The 13,001-nt window shown below is 44.5% G+C and overlaps 20 non-coding genes and 21 pseudogenes across 20 annotated transcripts; all 41 read right to left on the bottom strand.

The window, feature by feature from the left end:
• Positions 1-142: 142 nt before the first annotated feature.
• Positions 143-261, bottom strand: LOC148560559 (5S ribosomal RNA; annotated as a pseudogene).
• A 188-nt stretch (positions 262-449) lies between these two features.
• LOC148560558 (5S ribosomal RNA) lies at positions 450-568 on the bottom strand. Its single transcript, XR_015891211.1, has one exon. It is a non-coding gene; the product is annotated as a 5S ribosomal RNA (ribosomal RNA).
• Positions 569-760: 192 nt separating this feature from the next.
• On the bottom strand, positions 761-879 carry LOC148560557 (5S ribosomal RNA; annotated as a pseudogene).
• Positions 880-1,088: 209 nt separating this feature from the next.
• LOC148560556 (5S ribosomal RNA) lies at positions 1,089-1,207 on the bottom strand (annotated as a pseudogene).
• Positions 1,208-1,391: 184 nt separating this feature from the next.
• Positions 1,392-1,510, bottom strand: LOC148560555 (5S ribosomal RNA). Its single transcript, XR_015891776.1, has one exon. It is a non-coding gene; the product is annotated as a 5S ribosomal RNA (ribosomal RNA).
• A 182-nt stretch (positions 1,511-1,692) lies between these two features.
• Positions 1,693-1,811, bottom strand: LOC148560554 (5S ribosomal RNA). The gene has a single exon (XR_015890641.1). It is a non-coding gene; the product is annotated as a 5S ribosomal RNA (ribosomal RNA).
• Positions 1,812-1,996: 185 nt separating this feature from the next.
• Positions 1,997-2,115, bottom strand: LOC148560553 (5S ribosomal RNA). The gene has a single exon (XR_015890639.1). It is a non-coding gene; the product is annotated as a 5S ribosomal RNA (ribosomal RNA).
• Positions 2,116-2,322: 207 nt separating this feature from the next.
• Positions 2,323-2,441, bottom strand: LOC148560552 (5S ribosomal RNA). The gene has a single exon (XR_015890269.1). It is a non-coding gene; the product is annotated as a 5S ribosomal RNA (ribosomal RNA).
• Positions 2,442-2,651: 210 nt separating this feature from the next.
• LOC148560551 (5S ribosomal RNA) lies at positions 2,652-2,770 on the bottom strand. Its single transcript, XR_015891557.1, has one exon. It is a non-coding gene; the product is annotated as a 5S ribosomal RNA (ribosomal RNA).
• Positions 2,771-2,973: 203 nt separating this feature from the next.
• LOC148560550 (5S ribosomal RNA) lies at positions 2,974-3,092 on the bottom strand (annotated as a pseudogene).
• Positions 3,093-3,286: 194 nt separating this feature from the next.
• Positions 3,287-3,405, bottom strand: LOC148560549 (5S ribosomal RNA). Its single transcript, XR_015891049.1, has one exon. It is a non-coding gene; the product is annotated as a 5S ribosomal RNA (ribosomal RNA).
• Positions 3,406-3,594: 189 nt separating this feature from the next.
• On the bottom strand, positions 3,595-3,713 carry LOC148560548 (5S ribosomal RNA). Its single transcript, XR_015891806.1, has one exon. It is a non-coding gene; the product is annotated as a 5S ribosomal RNA (ribosomal RNA).
• Positions 3,714-3,896: 183 nt separating this feature from the next.
• Positions 3,897-4,015, bottom strand: LOC148560547 (5S ribosomal RNA). Its single transcript, XR_015891307.1, has one exon. It is a non-coding gene; the product is annotated as a 5S ribosomal RNA (ribosomal RNA).
• A 238-nt stretch (positions 4,016-4,253) lies between these two features.
• Positions 4,254-4,372, bottom strand: LOC148560546 (5S ribosomal RNA). The gene has a single exon (XR_015890268.1). It is a non-coding gene; the product is annotated as a 5S ribosomal RNA (ribosomal RNA).
• A 208-nt stretch (positions 4,373-4,580) lies between these two features.
• LOC148560545 (5S ribosomal RNA) lies at positions 4,581-4,699 on the bottom strand (annotated as a pseudogene).
• Positions 4,700-4,895: 196 nt separating this feature from the next.
• On the bottom strand, positions 4,896-5,014 carry LOC148560544 (5S ribosomal RNA; annotated as a pseudogene).
• Positions 5,015-5,214: 200 nt separating this feature from the next.
• On the bottom strand, positions 5,215-5,333 carry LOC148560543 (5S ribosomal RNA; annotated as a pseudogene).
• A 187-nt stretch (positions 5,334-5,520) lies between these two features.
• LOC148560542 (5S ribosomal RNA) lies at positions 5,521-5,639 on the bottom strand. The gene has a single exon (XR_015891332.1). It is a non-coding gene; the product is annotated as a 5S ribosomal RNA (ribosomal RNA).
• Positions 5,640-5,855: 216 nt separating this feature from the next.
• LOC148560541 (5S ribosomal RNA) lies at positions 5,856-5,974 on the bottom strand. The gene has a single exon (XR_015890267.1). It is a non-coding gene; the product is annotated as a 5S ribosomal RNA (ribosomal RNA).
• A 193-nt stretch (positions 5,975-6,167) lies between these two features.
• LOC148560540 (5S ribosomal RNA) lies at positions 6,168-6,286 on the bottom strand. The gene has a single exon (XR_015891556.1). It is a non-coding gene; the product is annotated as a 5S ribosomal RNA (ribosomal RNA).
• Positions 6,287-6,480: 194 nt separating this feature from the next.
• On the bottom strand, positions 6,481-6,599 carry LOC148560539 (5S ribosomal RNA; annotated as a pseudogene).
• A 204-nt stretch (positions 6,600-6,803) lies between these two features.
• Positions 6,804-6,922, bottom strand: LOC148560538 (5S ribosomal RNA). The gene has a single exon (XR_015891555.1). It is a non-coding gene; the product is annotated as a 5S ribosomal RNA (ribosomal RNA).
• A 203-nt stretch (positions 6,923-7,125) lies between these two features.
• Positions 7,126-7,244, bottom strand: LOC148560537 (5S ribosomal RNA; annotated as a pseudogene).
• Positions 7,245-7,450: 206 nt separating this feature from the next.
• LOC148560536 (5S ribosomal RNA) lies at positions 7,451-7,569 on the bottom strand (annotated as a pseudogene).
• Positions 7,570-7,756: 187 nt separating this feature from the next.
• Positions 7,757-7,875, bottom strand: LOC148560535 (5S ribosomal RNA; annotated as a pseudogene).
• A 193-nt stretch (positions 7,876-8,068) lies between these two features.
• Positions 8,069-8,187, bottom strand: LOC148560534 (5S ribosomal RNA; annotated as a pseudogene).
• A 200-nt stretch (positions 8,188-8,387) lies between these two features.
• LOC148560533 (5S ribosomal RNA) lies at positions 8,388-8,506 on the bottom strand (annotated as a pseudogene).
• Positions 8,507-8,696: 190 nt separating this feature from the next.
• On the bottom strand, positions 8,697-8,815 carry LOC148560532 (5S ribosomal RNA; annotated as a pseudogene).
• A 188-nt stretch (positions 8,816-9,003) lies between these two features.
• Positions 9,004-9,122, bottom strand: LOC148560531 (5S ribosomal RNA; annotated as a pseudogene).
• A 189-nt stretch (positions 9,123-9,311) lies between these two features.
• Positions 9,312-9,430, bottom strand: LOC148560530 (5S ribosomal RNA). Its single transcript, XR_015890705.1, has one exon. It is a non-coding gene; the product is annotated as a 5S ribosomal RNA (ribosomal RNA).
• Positions 9,431-9,618: 188 nt separating this feature from the next.
• LOC148560529 (5S ribosomal RNA) lies at positions 9,619-9,737 on the bottom strand (annotated as a pseudogene).
• Positions 9,738-9,929: 192 nt separating this feature from the next.
• LOC148560528 (5S ribosomal RNA) lies at positions 9,930-10,048 on the bottom strand (annotated as a pseudogene).
• A 234-nt stretch (positions 10,049-10,282) lies between these two features.
• Positions 10,283-10,401, bottom strand: LOC148560527 (5S ribosomal RNA; annotated as a pseudogene).
• Positions 10,402-10,590: 189 nt separating this feature from the next.
• On the bottom strand, positions 10,591-10,709 carry LOC148560526 (5S ribosomal RNA). Its single transcript, XR_015891295.1, has one exon. It is a non-coding gene; the product is annotated as a 5S ribosomal RNA (ribosomal RNA).
• A 206-nt stretch (positions 10,710-10,915) lies between these two features.
• On the bottom strand, positions 10,916-11,034 carry LOC148560525 (5S ribosomal RNA). Its single transcript, XR_015890266.1, has one exon. It is a non-coding gene; the product is annotated as a 5S ribosomal RNA (ribosomal RNA).
• Positions 11,035-11,227: 193 nt separating this feature from the next.
• On the bottom strand, positions 11,228-11,346 carry LOC148560524 (5S ribosomal RNA; annotated as a pseudogene).
• Positions 11,347-11,540: 194 nt separating this feature from the next.
• Positions 11,541-11,659, bottom strand: LOC148560523 (5S ribosomal RNA; annotated as a pseudogene).
• A 232-nt stretch (positions 11,660-11,891) lies between these two features.
• Positions 11,892-12,010, bottom strand: LOC148560522 (5S ribosomal RNA; annotated as a pseudogene).
• A 187-nt stretch (positions 12,011-12,197) lies between these two features.
• On the bottom strand, positions 12,198-12,316 carry LOC148560521 (5S ribosomal RNA). Its single transcript, XR_015891782.1, has one exon. It is a non-coding gene; the product is annotated as a 5S ribosomal RNA (ribosomal RNA).
• Positions 12,317-12,517: 201 nt separating this feature from the next.
• Positions 12,518-12,636, bottom strand: LOC148560520 (5S ribosomal RNA). Its single transcript, XR_015890265.1, has one exon. It is a non-coding gene; the product is annotated as a 5S ribosomal RNA (ribosomal RNA).
• Positions 12,637-12,853: 217 nt separating this feature from the next.
• LOC148560519 (5S ribosomal RNA) lies at positions 12,854-12,972 on the bottom strand. Its single transcript, XR_015891580.1, has one exon. It is a non-coding gene; the product is annotated as a 5S ribosomal RNA (ribosomal RNA).
• Positions 12,973-13,001: the final 29 nt, after the last annotated feature.

The following is a 13,001-nucleotide window of genomic DNA, read 5'->3' as shown; positions in this document are numbered from 1 at the left end:
GAATCCCTGCGGGGCCCGTGGGAGCTTGCCTAAAATCAGGTCATTGAGACTCGCTTTAGCTAAACTATTCAAGATAACGCCGTTTAAAGAACGAGTGTATGCACGACGTAAAAAAAAATAAAAAAATAAAAATAAAAATAAAGAGGTACAACACGAGGACTTCCCAAGAGGTCACCTATCCTAGTACTACTCTCACCCAAGCACGCTTAACTGCGGAGTTCTGATGGGATACGGTGCATTAGTGCTGGTATGATCGCACCTATTAAAACATGCGCACATAATTATCATATGCATGTCTCGCGACGTAGGGAAAGTCAAGCTGCGAATCCCTGCGGGGCCCGTGCGAGCTTGCCTAAAACCAGGTCATTGAGACTCACTTTAGCTAAACTATGCAAGATAGCGCCGTTTATAGAACGAGGGTAAGCACGACGTTAAAAAAAAAAAAAAAAAAGGTGCAACACGAAGACTTCCCACGAGGTCACCCATCCTAATACTACTCTCGCCCAAGCACGCTTAACTGCGGAGTTCTGATGGGATCCGGTGCATTAGTTCTGGTATGATCGCACCTATTAAAATATGCGCACATAATTATCATATGCATGTCTCGCGACGTAGGGTAAGTCGAGCTGCGAATCCCTGCGGGGCCCGTGCGAGCTTGCCTAAAATCAGGTCATTGAGACTCGCTTTAGCTAAACTATTCAAGATAGCGCCGTTTAAAGAACGAGGGTAAGCACGACGTAAAAAAAAAAAAAAAAAAAAAGAGAAGCAACACGAGGACTTCGCAGGAGGTCACCCATTCTAGTACTACTCTCGCCCAAGCACGCTTAACTGCAGAGTTCTGATGGGATCCGGTGCATTAGTTCTGGTATGATCGCACCTATTAAAATATGCGCACATAATTATCATATGCATGTCTCGCGACGTAGGGTAAGTCGAGCTGCGAATCCCTGCGGGGCCCGTGCGAGCTTGCCTAAAATCAGGTCATTGAGACTCGCTTTAGCTAAACTATTCAAGATAGCGCCGTTTAAAGAACGAGGGTAAGCACGACGTAAAAAAAAAAAAAAAAAAAAAAAAAAAAAAAAAAAAAAGAGGAATAAAACGAGGACTTCCCAAGAGGTCACCCATCCTAGTACTACTCTCGCCCTAGCACGCTTCACTGCGTAGTTCTGATGGGATCCGGTGCATTAGTGATGGTATGATTGCCCCTATTAAAATATGCGCACATAATTATCATATGCATGTCTCGCGACGTAGGGAAAGTCAAGCTGCGAATCCCTGAGGGGCCCGTGCGATCTTGCCTAAAACCAGGTCATTGAGACTCACTTTAGCTAAACTATGCAAGATAGCGCCGTTTATAGAACGAGGGTAAGCACGACGTTAAAAAAAAAAAAAAGGTGCAACACGAGGACTTCCCACGAGGTCACCCATCCTAATACTACTCTCGCCCAAGCATGCTTAACGGCGGAGTTCTGATGGGATCCGGTGCATTAGTTCTGGTATGATCGCACCTATTAAAATATGCGCACATAATTATCATATGCATGTCTCGCGACGTAGGGTAAGTCGAGCTGCGAATCCCTGCGGGGCCCGTGCGAGCTTGCCTAAAATCAGGTCATTGAGACTCGCTTTAGCTAAACTATTCAAGATAGCGTCGTTTAAAGAACGAGGGTAAGCACGACGTAAAAAAAAAAAAAGGTGCAACACGAGGACTTCCCAGGAGGTCACCCATCCTAATACTACTCTCGCCCAAGCACGCTTAACTGCGGAGTTCTGATGGGATCCGGTGCATTAGTTCTGGTATGATCGCACCTATTAAAATATGCGCACATAATTATCATATGCATGTCTCGCGACGTAGGGTAAGTCGAGCTGCGAATCTCTGCGGGGCCCGTGCGAGCTTGCCTAAAATCAGGTCATTGAGACTCGCTTTAGCTAAACTATTCAAGATAGCGTCGTTTAAAGAACGAGGGTAAGCACGACGTAAAAAAAAAAAAAAAAGGTGCAACACGAGGACTTCCCAGGAGGTCACCCATCCTAATACTACTCTCGCCCAAGCACGCTTAACTGCGGAGTTCTGATGGGATCCGGTGCATTAGTTCTGGTATGATCGCACCTATTAAAATATGCGCACATAATTATCATATGCATGTCTCGCGACGTAGGGTAAGTCGAGCTGCGAATCCCTGCGGGGCCCGTGCGAGCTTGCCTAAAATCAGGTCATTGAGACTCGCTTTAGCTAAACTATTCAAGATAGCGTCGTTTAAAGTACGAGGGTAAGCACGACGTAAAAAAAAAAAAAAAAAAAAAAAAAAAAAAAAAAAAGAGGTGCAACACGAGGACTTCCCAGGAGGTCACCCATTCTAGTACTACTCTCGCCCAAGCACGCTTAACTGCGGAGTTCTGATGGGATCCGGTGCATTAGTTCTGGTATGATCGCACCTATTAAAATATGCGCACATAATTATCATATGCATGTCTCGCGACGTAGGGTAAGTCGAGCTGCGAATCCCTGCGGGGCCCGTGCGAGCTTGCCTAAAATCAGGTCATTGAGACTCGCTTTAGCTAAACTATTCAAGATAACGCCGTATAAAGAACGAGGGTAAGCACGACGTAAAAAAAAAAAAAAAAAAAAAAAAAAAAAAAAAAAAAAAGAGGTACAACACGAGGACTTCCCAAGAGGTCACCTATCCTAGTACTACTCTCACCCAAGCACGCTTAACTGCGGAGTTCTGATGGGATCCGGTGCATTAGTGCTGGTATGATCGCACCTATTAAAACATGCGCACATAATTATCATATGCATGTCTCGCGACGTAGGGTAAGTCGAGCTGCGAATCCCTGCGGGGCCCGTGGGAGCTTGCCTAAAATCAGGTCATTGAGACTCGCTTTAGCTAAACTATTCAAGATAACGCCGTTTAAAGAACAAGTGTATGCACGACGTAAAAAAAAAAAAAAAAAAAAAAAAAAAAAAAAGAGGTACAACACGAGGACTTCCCAAGAGGTCACCTATCCTAGTACTACTCTCACCCAAGCACGCTTAACTGCGGAGTTTTGATGGGATACGGTGCATTAGTGCTAGTATGATCGCACCTATTAAAACATGCGCACATAATTATCATATGCATGTCTCGCGACGTAGGGAAAGTCAAGCTGCGAATCCCTGCGGGGCCCGTGCGAGCTTGCCTAAAACCAGGTCATTGAGACTCACTTTAGCTAAACTATGCAAGATAGCGCCGTTTATAGAACGAGGGTAAGCACGACGTTAAAAAAAAAAAAAAAAAAAAAAAAGGTGCAACACGAGGACTTCCCACGAGGTCACCCATCCTAATACTACTCTCGCCCAAGCACACTTAACTGCGGAGTTCTGATGGGATCCGGTGCATTAGTTCTGGTATGATCGCACCTATTAAAATATGCGCACATAATTATCATATGCATGTCTCGCGACGTAGGGTAAGTCGAGCTGCGAATCCCTGCGGGGCCCGTGCGAGCTTGCCTAAAATCAGGTCATTGAGACTCGCTTTAGCTAAACTATTCAAGATAGCACCGTTTAAAGAACGAGGGTAAGCACGACGTAAAAAAAAAAAAAAAAAAGAGGAGCAACACGAGGACTTCGCAGGAAGTCACCCATTCTAGTACTACTCTCGCCCAAGCACGCTTAACTGCGGAGTTCTGATGGGATCCGGTGCATTAGTTCTGGTATGATCGCACCTATTAAAATATGCGCACATAATTATCATATGCATGTCTCGCGACGTAGGGTAAGTCGAGCTGCGAATCCCTGCGGGGCCCGTGCGAGCTTGCCTAAAATCAGGTCATTGAGACTCGCTTTAGCTAAACTATTCAAGATAGCGTCGTTTAAAGAACGAGGGTAAGCACGACGTAAAAAAAAAAAAAAGGTGCAACACGAGGACTTCCTAGGAGGTCACCCATCCTAATACTACTCTCGCCCAAGCACGCTTAACTGCGGAGTTCTGATGGGATCCGGTGCATTAGTTCTGGTATGATCGCACCTATTAAAATATGCGCACATAATTATCATATGCATGTCTCTCGACGTAGGGTAAGTCGAGCTGCGAATCCCTGCGGGGCCCGTGCGAGCTTGCCTAAAATCAGCTCATTGAGACTCGCTTTAGCTAAACTATTCAAGATAGCGTCGTTTAAAGAACGAGGGTAAGCACGACGTAAAAAAAAAAAAAAAAAAAAAAAAAAAAAAAAAAAAAAAAAAAAAAAAAAAAAAAAAAAAAAAAAAAGAGGTGCAACACGAGGACTTCCCAGGAGGTCACCCATTCTAGTACTACTCTCGCCCAAGCACGCTTAACTGCGGAGTTCTGATGGGATCCGGTGCATTAGTTCTGGTATGATCGCACCTATTAAAATATGCGCACATAATTATCATATGCATGTCTCGCGACGTAGGGTAAGTCGAGCTGCGAATTCCTGCGGGGCCCGTGCGAGCTTGCCTAAAATCAGGTCATTGAGACTCGCTTTAGCTAAACTATTCAAGATAACGCCGTTTAAAGAACGAGGGTAAGCACGACGTAAAAAAAAAAAAAAAAAAAAAAAAAAAAAAAAAAAAAGAGGTACAACACGAGGACTTCCCAAGAGGTCACCTATCCTAGTACTACTCTCACCCAAGTACGCTTAACTGCGGAGTTCTGATGGGATCCGGTGCATTAGTGCTGGTATGATCGCACCTATTAAAACATGCGCACATAATTATCATATGCATGTCTCGCGACGTAGGGTAAGTCGAGCTGCGAATCCCTGCGGGGCCCGTGGGAGCTTGCCTAAAATCAGGTCATTGAGACTCGCTTTAGCTAAACTATTCAAGATAACGCCGTTTAAAGAACGAGTGTATGCACGACGTTAAAAAAAAAAAAAAAAAAAAAAAAGAGGTACAACACGAGGACTTCCCAAGAGGTCACCTATCCTAGTACTACTCTCACCAAAGCACGCTTAACTGCGGAGTTCTGATGGGATACGGTGCATTAGTGCTGGTGTGATCGCACCTATTAAAACATGCGCACATAATTATCATATGCATGTCTCGCGACGTAGGGTAAGTCGAGCTGCGAATCCCTGCGGGGCCCGTGCGAGCTTGCCTAAAATCAGGTCATTGAGACTCGCTTTAGCTAAACTATTCAAGATAGCGCCGTTTAAAGAACGAGGGTAAGCACGACGTAAAAAAAAAAAAAAAAAAAAAAAAAAAAAAAGGAATAAAACGAGGACTTCCCAAGAGGTTACCCATCCTAGTACTACTCTCGCCCTAGCACGCTTCACTGCGTAGTTCTGATGGGATCCGATGCATTAGTGATGGTATGATCGCCCCTATTAAAATATGAGCACATAATTATCATATGCATGTCTCGCGACGTAGGGAAAGTCAAGCTGCGAATCCCTGCGGGGCCCGTGCGAGCTTGCCTAAAACCAGGTCATTGAGACTCACTTTAGCTAAACTATGCAAGATAGCGCCGTTTATAGAACGAAGGTAAGCACGACGTTAAAAAAAAAAAAAAAAAGGTGCAACACGAGGACTTCCCACGAGGTCACCCATCCTAATACTACTCTCGCCCAAGCACGCTTAACTACGGAGTTCTGATGGGATCCGGTGCATTAGTTCTGGAATGATCGCACCTATTAAAATATGCGCACATAATTATCATATGCATGTCTCGCGACGTAGGGTAAGTCGAGCTGCGAATCCCTGCGGGGCCCGTGCGAGCTTGCCTAAAATCAGGTCATTGAGACTCGCTTTAGCTAAACTATTCAAGATAGCACCGTTTAAAGAACGAGGGTAAGCACGACGTAAAAAAAAAAAAAAAAAAAAAAAAAAAAAAAAAAAAAAAAAAAAAGAGGTGCAACACGAGGACTTCCCAGGAGGTCACCCATTCTAGTACTACTCTCGCCCAAGCACGCTTAACTGCGGAGTTCTGATGGGATCCGGTGCATTAGTTCTGGTATGATCGCACCTATTAAAATATGCGCACATAATTATCATATGCATATCTCGCGACGTAGGGTAAGTCGAGCTGCGAATTCCTGCGGGGCCCGTGCGAGCTTGCCTAAAATCAGGTCATTGAGACTCGCTTTAGCTAAACTATTCAAGATAACGCCGTTTAAAGAACGAGGGTAAGCAAGACGTAAAAAAAAAAAAAAAAAAAAAAGAGGTACAACACGAGGACTTCCCAAGAGGTCACCTATCCTAGTACTACTCTCACCCAAGCACGCTTAACTGCGGAGTTCTGATGGGATCCGGTGCATTAGTGCTGGTATGATCGCACCTATTAAATCATGCGCACATAATTATCATATGCATGTCTCGTGACGTAGGGTAAGTCGAGCTGCGAATCCCTGCGGGGCCCGTGGGAGCTTGCCTAAAATCAGGTCATTGAGACTCGCTTTAGCTAAACTATTCAAGATAACGCCGTTTAAAGAACGAGTGTATGCACGACGTTAAAAAAAAAAAAAAAAAAAAAAGAGGTACAACACGAGGACTTCCCAAGAGGTCACCTATCCTAGTACTACTCTCACCAAAGCACGCTTAACTGCGGAGTTCTGATGGGATACGGTGCATTAGTGCTGGTATGATCGCACCTATTAAAACATGCGCACATAATTATCATATGCATGTCTCGTGACGTAGGGTAAGTCGAGCTGCGAATCCCTGCGGGGCCCGTGGGAGCTTGCCTAAAATCAGGTCATTGAGACTCGCTTTAGCTAAACTATTCAAGATAACGCCGTTTAAAGAACGAGTGTATGCACGACGTTAAAAAAAAAAAAAAAAAAAAAAAAAAAAAAAAGAGGTACAACACGAGGACTTCCCAAGAGGTCACCTATCCTAGTACTACTCTCACCCAAGCACGCTTAACTGCGGAGTTCTGATGGGATCCGGTGCATTAGTGCTGGTATGATCGCACCTATTAAATCATGCGCACATAATTATCATATGCATGTCTCGTGACGTAGGGTAAGTCGAGCTGCGAATCCCTGCGGGGCCCGTGGGAGCTTGCCTAAAATCAGGTCATTGAGACTCGCTTTAGCTAAACTATTCAAGATAACGCCGTTTAAAGAACGAGTGTATGCACGACGTTAAAAAAAAAAAAAAAAAAAAAAAAAAAAAAAGAGGTACAACACGAGGACTTCCCAAGAAGTCACCTATCCTAGTACTACTCTCACCAAAGCACGCTTAACTGCGGAGTTCTGATGGGATACGGTGCATTAGTGCTGGTATGATCGCACCTATTAAAACATGCGCACATAATTATCATATGCATGTCTCGCGACGTAGGGTAAGTCGAGCTGCGAATCCCTGCGGGGCCCGTGCGAGCTTGCCTAAAATCAGGTCATTGAGACTCGCTTTAGCTAAACTATTCAAGATAGCGCCGTTTAAAGAACGAGGGTAAGCACGACGTAAAAAAAAAAAAAAAAAAAAAAAAAAAAAAAAAAAGAGGAATAAAACGAGGACTTCCCAAGAGGTCACCCATCCTAGTACTACTCTCGCCCTAGCACGCTTCACTGCGTAGTTCTGATGGGATCCGGTGCATTAGTGATGGTATGATCGCCCCTATTAAAATATGAGCACATAATTATCATATGCATGTCTCGCGACGTAGGGTAAGTCGAGCTGCGAATCCCTGCGGGGCCCGTGGGAGCTTGCCTAAAATCAGGTCATTGAGACTCGCTTTAGCTAAACTATTCAAGATAACGCCGTTTAATGAACGAGTGTATGCACGACGTTAAAAAAAAAAAAAAAGAGGTACAACACGAGGACTTCCCAAGAGGTCACCTATCCTAGTACTACTCTCACCAAAGCACGCTTAACTGCGGAGTTCTGATGGGATACGGTGCATTAGTGCTGGTATGATCGCACCTATTAAAACATGCGCACATAATTATCATATGCATGTCTCGTGACGTAGGGTAAGTCGAGCTGCGAATCCCTGCGGGGCCCGTGGGAGCTTGCCTAAAATCAGGTCATTGAGACTCGCTTTAGCTAAACTATTCAAGATAACGCCGTTTAAAGAACGAGTGTATGCACGACGTTAAAAAAAAAAAAAAAAAAAAACAGGTACAACACGAGGACTTCCCAAGAGGTCACCTATCCTAGTACTACTCTCACCAAAGCACGCTTAACTGCGGAGTTCTGATGGGATACGGTGCATTAGTGCTGGTATGATCGCACCTATTAAAACATGCGCACATAATTATCATATGCATGTCTCGCGACGTAGGGTAAGTCGAGCTGCGAATCCCTGCGGGGCCCGTGCGAGCTTGCCTAAAATCAGGTCATTGAGACTCGCTTTAGCTAAACTATTCAAGATAGCGCCGTTTAAAGAACGAGGGTAAGCATGACGTAAAAAAAAAAAAAAAAAAAAAAAAAAAAAAAGGAATAAAACGAGGACTTCCCAAGAGGTCACCCATCCTAGTACTACTCTCGCCCTAGCACGCTTCACTGCGTAGTTCTGATGGGATCCGGTGCATTAGTGATGGTATGATCGCCCCTATTAAAATATGAGCACATAATTATCATATGCATGTCTCGCGACGTAGGGAAAGTCAAGCTGCGAATCCCTGCGGGGCCCGTGCGAGCTTGCCTAAAACCAGGTCATTGAGACTCGCTTTAGCTAAACTATTCAAGATAACGCCGTTTAAAGAACGAGTGTATGCACGACGTTAAAAAAAAAAAAAAAAAAGAGGTACAACACGAGGACTTCCCAAGAGGTCACCTATCCTAGTACTACTCTCACCAAAGCACGCTTAACTGCGGAGTTCTGATGGGATACGGTGCATTAGTGCTGGTATGATCGCACCTATTAAAACATGCGCACATAATTATCATATGCATGTCTCGCGACGTAGGGTAAGTCGAGCTGCGAATCCCTGCGGGGCCCGTCCGAGCTTGCCTAAAATCAGGTCATTGAGACTCGCTTTAGCTAAACTATTCAAGATAGCGCCGTTTAAAGAACGAGGGTAAGCACGACGTAAAAAAAAAAAAAAAAAAAGGAATAAAACGAGGACTTCCCAAGAGGTCACCCATCCTAGTACTACTCTCGCCCTAGCACGCTTCACTGCGTAGTTCTGATGGGATCCGGTGCATTAGTGATGGTATGATCGCCCCTATTAAAATATGAGCACATAATTATCATATGCATGTCTCGTGACGTAGGGAAAGTCAAGCTGCGAATCCCTGCGGGGCCCGTGCGAGCTTGCCTAAAACCAGGTCATTGAGACTCACTTTAGCTAAACTATGCAAGATAGCGCCGTTTATAGAACGAGGGTAAGCACGACGTTAAAAAAAAAAAAAAAAAAAGGTGCAACACGAGGACTTCCCACGAGGTCACCCATCCTAATACTACTCTCGCCCAAGCACGCTTAACTGCGGAGTTCTGATGGGATCCGGTGCATTAGTTCTGGTATGATCGCACCTATTAAAATATGCGCACATAATTATCATATGCATGTCTCGCGACGTAGGGTAAGTCGAGCTGCGAATCCCTGCGGGGCCCGTGCGAGCTTGCCTAATATCAGGTCATTGAGACTCGCTTTAGCTAAACTATTCAAGATAGCGCCGTTTAAAGAACGAGGGTAAGCATGACGTAAAAAAAAAAAAAAAAAAAGGAATAAAACGAGGACTTCCCAAGAGGTCACCCATCCTAGTACTACTCTCGCCCTAGCACGCTTCACTGCGTAGTTCTGATGGGATCCGGTGCGTTAGTGATGGTATGATCGCCCCTATTAAAATATGAGCACACAATTATCATATGCATGTCTCGCGACGTAGGGAAAGTCAAGCTGCGAATCCCTGCGGGGCCCGTGCGAGATTGCCTAAAACCAGGTCATTGAGACTCGCTTTAGCTTAACTATTCAAGATAACGCCGTTTAAAGAACGAGTGTATGCACGACGTTAAAAAAAAAAAAAAAAAAAAGAGGTACAACACGAGGACTTCCCAAGAGGTCACCTATCCTAGTACTACTCTCACCAAAGCATGCTTAACTGCGGAGTTCTGATGGGATACGGTGCATTAGTGCTGGTATGATCGCAACTATTAAAACATGCGCACATAATTATCATATGCATGTCTCGCGACGTAGGGTAAGTCGAGCTGCGAATCCCTGCGGGGCCCGTGCGAGCTTGCCTAAAATCAGGTCATTGAGACTCGCTTTAGCTAAACTATTCAAGATAGCGCCATTTAAAGAACGAGGGTAAGCACGACGTAAAAAAAAAAAAAAAACAAAAAAAACAAAAAAAACAAAAAAACAAAAAAAAAAAAAAAACAAAAAGGAATAAAACGAGGACTTCCCAAGAGGTCACCCATCCTAGTACTACTCTCGCCCTAGCACACTTCACTGCGTAGTTCTGATGGGATCCGGTGCATTAGTGATGGTATGATCGCCCCTATTAAAATATGAGCACATAATTATCATATGCATGTCTCGCGACGTAGGGAAAGTCAAGCTGCGAATCCCTGCGGGGCCCGTGCGAGCTTGCCTAAAACCAGGTCATTGAGACTCACTTTAGCTAAACTATGCAAGATAGCGCCGTTTATAGAACGAGGGTAAGCACGACGTTAAAAAAAAAAAAAAAAAAAGGTGCAACACGAGGACTTCCCACGAGGTCACCCATCCTAATACTACTCTCGCCCAAGCACGCTTAACTGCGGAGTTCTGATGGGATCCGGTGCATTAGTTCTGGAATGATCGCACCTATTAAAATATGCGCACATAATTATCATATGCATGTCTCGCGACGTAGGGTAAGTCGAGCTGCGAATCCCTGCGGGGCCCGTGCGAGCTTGCCTAAAATCAGGTCATTGAGACTCGCTTTAGCTAAACTATTCAAGATAGCACCGTTTAAAGAACGAGGGTAAGCACGACGTAAAAAAAAAAAAAAAAAAAAAAAAAAAAAAAAAAAGAGGTGCAACACGAGGACTTCCCAGGAGGTCACCCATTCTAGTACTACTCTCGCCCAAGCACGCTTAACTGCGGAGTTCTGATGGGATCCGGTGCATTAGTTCTGGTATGATCGCACCTATTAAAATATGCGCACATAATTATCATATGCATGTCTCGCGACGTAGGGTAAGTCGAGCTGCGAATCCCTGCGGGGCCCGTGCGAGCTTGCCTAATATCAGGTCATTGAGACTCGCTTTAGCTAAACTATTCAAGATAGCGCCGTTTAAAGAACGAGGGTAAGCATGACGTAAAAAAAAAAAAAAAAAAAAAAAAGGAATAAAACGAGGACTTCCCAAGAGGTCACCCATCCTAGTACTACTCTCGCCCTAGCACGCTTCACTGCGTAGTTCTGATGGGATCCGGTGCGTTAGTGATGGTATGATCGCCCCTATTAAAATATGAGCACACAATTATCATATGCATGTCTCGCGACGTAGGGAAAGTCAAGCTGCGAATCCCTGCGGGGCCCGTGCGAGATTGCCTAAAACCAGGTCATTGAGACTCGCTTTAGCTAAACTATTCAAGATAACGCCGTTTAAAGAACGAGTGTATGCACGACGTTAAAAAAAAAAAAAAAAAAAAAAGAGGTACAACACGAGGACTTCCCAAGAGGTCACCTATCCTAGTACTACTCTCACCAAAGCATGCTTAACTGCGGAGTTCTGATGGGATACGGTGCATTAGTGCTGGTATGATCGCACCTATTAAAACATGCGCACATAATTATCATATGCATGTCTCGCGACGTAGGGTAAGTCGAGCTGCGAATCCCTGCGGGGCCCGTGCGAGCTTGCCTAAAATCAGGTCATTGAGACTCGCTTTAGCTAAACTATTCAAGATAGCGCCGTTTAAAGAACGAGGGTAAGCACGACGTAAAAAAAAAAAAAAAAACAAAAAAAACAAAAAAAAAAAACAAAAAAAAAAAAAAAAACAAAAAGGAATAAAACGAGGACTTCCCAAGAGGTCACCCATCCTAGTACTACTCTCGCCCTAGCACGCTTCACTGCGTAGTTCTGATGGGATCCGGTGCATTAGTGATGGTATGATCGCCCCTATTAAAATATGAGCACATAATTATCATATGCATGTCTCGCGACGTAGGGAAAGTCAAGCTGCGAATCCCTGCGGGGCCCGTGCGAGCTTGCCTAAAACCAGGTCATTGAGACTCACTTTAGCTAAACTATGCAAGATAGCGCCGTTTATAGAACGAGGGTAAGCACGACGTTAAAAAAAAAAAAAAAAAGGTGCAACACGAGGACTTCCCACGAGGTCACCCATCCTAATACTACTCTCGCCCAAGCGCGCTTAACTGCGGAGTTCTGATGGGATCCGGTGCATTAGTTCTGGAATGATCGCACCTATTAAAATATGCGCACATAATTATCATATGCATGTCTCGCGACGTAGGGTAAGTCGAGCTGCGAATCCCTGCGGGGCCCGTGCGAGCTTGCCTAAAATCAGGTGATTGAGACTCGCTTTAGCTAAACTATTCAAGATAGCACCGTTTAAAGAACGAGGGTAAGCACGACGTAAAAAAAAAAAAAAAAAAAAAAAAAAAAAAGAGGTGCAACACGAGGACTTCCCAGGAGGTCACCCATTCTAGTACTACTCTCGCCCAAGCACGCTTAACTGCGGAGTTCTGATGGGATCCGGTGCATTAGTTCTGGTATGATCGCACCTATTAAAATATGCGCACATAATTATCATATGCATGTCTCGCGACGTAGGGTAAGTCGAGCTGCGAATTCCTGCGGGGCCCGTGCGAGCTTGCCTAAAATCAGGTCATTGAGACTCGCTTTAGCTAAACTATTCAAGATAACGCCGTTTAAAGAACGAGGGTAAGCAAGACGTAAAAAAAAAAAAAAAAAAAAAAAAAAAAAAAAAAAAAAAAAAAAAAAAGGTACAACACGAGGACTTCCCAAGAGGTCACCTATCCTAGTACTACTCTCACCCAAGCACGCTTAACTGCGGAGTTCTGATGGGATCCGGTGCATTAGTGCTGGTATGATCGCACCTATTAAATCATGCGCACATAATTATCATAA

The sequence above is a fragment of the Arachis ipaensis genome, chromosome B6 (genome assembly GCF_059453495.1).
Source record: "Arachis ipaensis isolate K30076 ecotype BB chromosome B6, ASM5945349v1, whole genome shotgun sequence".
Lineage (NCBI taxonomy): Eukaryota > Viridiplantae > Streptophyta > Magnoliopsida > Fabales > Fabaceae > Arachis > Arachis ipaensis.
The sequence above is the reverse complement of the archived record's forward strand: the minus strand, read 5'-3'. Positions and strand labels throughout refer to the sequence as shown.